The 5,000-nt window shown below is 46.7% G+C and overlaps 1 protein-coding gene across 6 annotated transcripts in view; it reads right to left on the bottom strand.

Annotated features, from left to right (window-relative positions):
- LOC134447928 (pleckstrin homology domain-containing family A member 7-like) overlaps window positions 1-5,000 on the bottom strand; it is a 208,161-nt gene that overhangs the window by 48,533 nt on the left and 154,628 nt on the right. The gene's annotated exons all lie outside the window — the stretch shown is intronic.

Here is a 5,000-nt window from a genome sequence, read left to right as displayed (position 1 = left end):
AGAGGAGGCTACACTGCAGTGAGAGAGATTGATGACTTTGCTTTGAACCAGCGGCAGGTCATGCATATAAGAATGTCACAAAAGGTCACCGCCCCCCAGCCAGTGATGCCTGTGACAGCTCAAAGACACTACAAAATGGCAGCACTACAGCCCGCCAATCAAACAAACAGCACACGCCTCTTTTAGTGAGCCCTTCACTGGCTGATCTTTTAATAACTATAACAACAACAACAACAACAACAACAACAACAACAACAACAACAACAACAACTCAGGATACCAAAACATTTTGGACAATTTCAAGCTCCCAATGTTAGGGGGAAAAGTTTGGAGCGCACCCCCTCCTCTTCCAACATGACTGTACACCACTGTCCATAAAGACATGGATGGCACCGAGTCCTGCGCTGTTGCAAGAATGGTCGAAAGTTCCTATAAACACACTTCTCAACCTTGTGGACAGCCTTCCCAGGAGAGTTGAAGCTGCAATAGCTGCAGAAGGGGGACCAATATCCTATTGAACCCTATGGCTTAGGAATGGGATGGAAGTTAAGTTCATATGTGAGACAAGGCAGGGGTACATTTCTCAAAAAATGTAGTTGTTAGCCAGTAAGCAACTTGAGTAGTTGCCGATGGGAAATTGCAATACAAACAAAAACAAGTAGCTAACATAGTTAGCAACTATGCTTTCGAGAAATGCACCCCAGGTTAGCAAATATTTTGGTAATATAAAGTGTATGTTTGCATACCATGACTCATACAAGATGCAGCTCAGAGTGCTTCAACAGCTTATCAGGTCATACTGTATTCAGTCACGCCCCATAGAGTAGCAAGTATTTAGCACACACAATGCAGCTAGAAGTGCCTGTAACGCCTGTCTAATCCTCTCAATGTGGGGAGATATGGGAGCAACACGACTAAACACCCTGCTCCTGCTCCTAAGCCCAATGCCAAGCCACGTCTACAGTGGCGCTACACTAAAGTACACACACGGATCATGGGCTCACTGGCACACCGACAAACTGGCATCAAGACGCGCAGGATCAAAGCAGAAATGGAGCTCACAGCTTCTGTAAGTAAACACTGACATATTCAACGTAATGTTTGCCCACCCCAAACAGCTAAATAAGGTTTCTTTTCCCCTTTAACTGACTGACAATTCATTTAACTTTTTTTCCCCTCCATAATGAGTTTACTGACATGAATACACAGTTGTCAGAATTAGGTAATTAGTGAACATGTGTAATTCATTTCCTGTGTTAAATGCACAGACAGTAGCAATGCTAGGGCACTGCTTCCTCAAGCAGGCATCTCCACTACAGTTGGAAACACAGCTGTGCAGCTCTGTACAGTGCGGTGCCTGCTATACCCAAACCCCCCAGCAGGTGGGGATGGTTACTCCCCTCTTTTTCTAAACGGAACAGGGGCCTTGACTGGACTGAGGGAGATTGAGAGAATGTTTTTTTTGTCAAATCACACTGTTCGTTATCATCTACTACAAAGAACCTAAAAACATATATTGAACCAAGACTTCACTAACGATGGAGAGAACAAAAGAAGCATTCAGCCTGAGTCACACTGTTGAAGCATTGTCCTCTCGCACTGTCATCTACTGCAAAAGGAAGCATCTAAAACAAAAGAGTAAATGCGGAAATCGCACATTTCTCTGGCACATGATGCAGCACTTTGTCAAACATGTATTTGACAAAATAAATCATCCAATATAATACAATACAGTATATATTGAACCAGGGGCCTTGACTAAGGAGAGAGCCGCGAGTGGCAAGAGATACTAAAACATTCAGAGAACATATCTGACAGTTGCCTCCTCACACTGTCATCTACTAGAAAGGAGTCATCTACAGTAAAAACAGTGCATGGAAAAAAGTCCATATTTCTCTAACACCTGACATAGCACTTGGCACAAAAAAAGCTTCTTGTGCTTGACAAAGCTCCAATCAAATCTCTGACAGCGACTTTAGAAAGTCTGCAAAACCAAAGAGAGAAAAAGGGTTTCAAACCACTAGAAAGATGACACAGTGATGATTCACAGGGTTTTGGATATGAGTTTGTAAGATGGCAAACCACTCTGTCAGCCATGTCAAGTAAGAAGGCAGCGCTTAGTGCTTCCCACAGGCACAATCACAGAGCTCTTTCTCTCTCTGTGGAGGAAAGAGTGCCAGCACCATGAGAAGGAAGTCTGAGTTGGCAGGATTGTATTTCTATTTCTAGATTTAGAGGACCAAGGATATTATTCAGTCTCTTTAATATTATATTCTACTCTTCTGAGATGACATATTTGCCTATTGTGACATAGCAACAGAACCCCTGGTTCTAGAACTTTCACATGACCCAGCGCTGGCTGGATGGCATGACAACAACAGAACCCCTGCTTCTAGAACTCCTGGATCACACCGCTGGCTGCCCTGGCATAGCAACAGGAGGGCAGGGGTCTCAACAAGGCTGCTCGCCTGCCTGCTACAGAGAGAGAGAGTGTTGGGAGGGAGGAAGAAGACTGCATGGTGGTTGTGATAGAAACAGATAGAGTACCCTTGAGCTCTCTCCAGTCACTTGGGTGATAAAAGCCCGGAGACACTCTGAGCTGATTGGCTTCTCTCTCTTCCCCACAGTATAACCAACAGCCTCTCTCCTCATGCCATCCTTGGAAATAAGAAGCGATTCTAAAAGCTGACAGGAAACCAAATCAAACCAAATGGAAAACAAATCAAATACTCACCTTGAACCCCAACAAAACAGCCCAGTCATAGTCATACTACAGTAGGGAAACAGCAGAGAGGCAGGCAGGCAGGCAGGCAGGCAGGCAGGCAGGCATCCTGTGGCTGTTTTAAAAAGAGCTCTGCTGAGCCTCAGCCTGAGGGGGACAGGTGGTCAGGGGAGGCTGGTCAGGGGTTTACGGGCTCGCTGCACGAAGCGAAGCGAGCTTATCAAGCAGGCAGATGGCCTGCAGTTGGAGCTGGAGCTGGAGTGGACATGCCACCGGTGTACTGCACAGATGCTCCTCGTCTAGTCTGCTCTGCTCTTTTTTTAAACGATGGGGAAACTACAGCACAGTACATGCCACTTACACTTAAAAAACTCAAATATCGTCCCGATATATCTGTCGACCCTTATGCTCGTCTGCTCTTTTTTTTTTTAACTACAGCACAGTACATGCCACTTACTGAGTGAGGGTGTGTCAGCGTAATCAGGGAGGGGGGAAAAGAGGGATCCAAGGCCATGATAAAAAAGGGCATGGCATCATGCACTGGATTAAAAAAAAAATGAAAGCAAAAAGAACAGCAATGGCAAAAATCACATGTCTACAAGCAGCAACCAATAACTAATAGCCAGTTGGGGAAAGAACACACTAGTTGAGATGGCAAATCACCCTTTGGCTTCACTTTGTTCATACCTGCCCCAATGTCGGAGTCGGACACATATTTGTAATTCTGGAACGTACTGAAAATGTGACTCGCAGTTGCAGCGGAGGAGGAGAAGTGGGGGGGAGGTTTGTTTTTGGGAGATCGATAGTGGCAGCCAGGAGGGGCAGGGGTGGCAGGGGCGCACGCTGCACAGGGTATGCTGATGTGACATTTCATTTCTGTGGATGTTTCCCTTGCTGTGGTGTGGAATAAGGGAAAAAGAGCCTGTCTGCCTATCTGCCTGCCTGCCTGCCTGCCTGCCTGCCTGTCTGCCTGCCTGCCTGTCTGCCTGTCTGCCTGTCTGCCTGCCTGCCTGCCTGCCTGTCTGCCTGCCTGTCTGCTTGCCTGTCTGCCTGCCTGTCTGCCTGCCTGTCTGTCTGTCTGCCTGCCTGCCTGTCTGTCTGCCTGTTGGAATTGCCTGCCTGTCTGTCTGCCTGTGTCTGAATTGCCTGTCTGCCTGTCTGCCTGTCTGCCTGCCTGCCTGCCTACCTGTCTGTCTGCTTGCCTGCATGCCTGCCTACCTGTCTGTCTGCCTGTCTGTCTGTCTGCCTGTTGGAATTGCCTGCCTGTCTGTCTGTCTGCCTGCCTGCCTGCCTGTCTGTCTGCCTGTGTCTGAATTGCCTGTCTGCCTGTCTGTCTGAATTGCCTTCCTGCCTGTCTGCCTGTGTCTGAATTGCCTTTCTGCCTGCCTTTCTGCCTGCCTGAATTGCCTTCCTGTCTATCTGTCTGCCTGCCTGAATTGCCTTCCTGTCTATCTGTCTGCCTGCCTGAATTGCCTTCCTGTCTATCTGTCTGCCTGCCTGAATTGCCTTCCTGTCTATCTGTCTGCCTGCCTGAATTGCCTTCCTGTCTATCTGTCTGCCTGCCTCCTTGTCTGTACTGTCTGTCTACCTGCCTCCCTGCCTTTCTGCCTGCCTGAATTGCCTGCCTGAATTGCCTGCCTGTCTATCTGTCTGCCTGCCTGAATTGCCTTCCTGTCTATCTGTCTGCCTTCCTGTCTGTTTGCTTGACTGCCTCCTTGTCTGTACTGTCTGTCTACCTGTTTTTCCTGAGGAAATAATGTGGGAATTCATGCACGAGAACAACAACAAAAACGAGCAATTATCTGCAAAAGATGCCAAATGCTGTTGTGTTGATCTGTCTTTGAAAAAAAGCAGCACAGAGATGGATACCCTGTGGCACAGTAAAACCTAGCATAAATCTAGTAAGTAGTGGTGTCAACAATGATCGATTCGGCGATGCAATCCAATGCGGGGCATGGACGATCCAGAATCGATCCGGCAATTTCCAGAATCGGTCCGGCATTTTTTAAAAGTTTCAAGTACTTCCATGGATATTTCGGGAGCAAATGAATGTTAAATTAAATAAAAGCACTTCAAAACATTGCAAGACTGATACAGACTGATACAGACTGATACAGAAAACAGCCAATAAATTGTTGCTCAGTATCTGACTACTTGTATTGCCTCATCATGACTGATTAAACATTTGCTTTGCTTTCAGTAGAAATGTAATGCATTGTAATGCATTGTAGAATTGAATCGGATCGGATCGCATAGAATCGAATCGAATCAAATCGCT

Source organism: Engraulis encrasicolus, chromosome 4, assembly GCF_034702125.1.
Source record: "Engraulis encrasicolus isolate BLACKSEA-1 chromosome 4, IST_EnEncr_1.0, whole genome shotgun sequence".
Taxonomy (NCBI): domain Eukaryota; kingdom Metazoa; phylum Chordata; class Actinopteri; order Clupeiformes; family Engraulidae; genus Engraulis; species Engraulis encrasicolus.
This window is presented reverse-complemented; position numbering and strand designations above follow the sequence as displayed.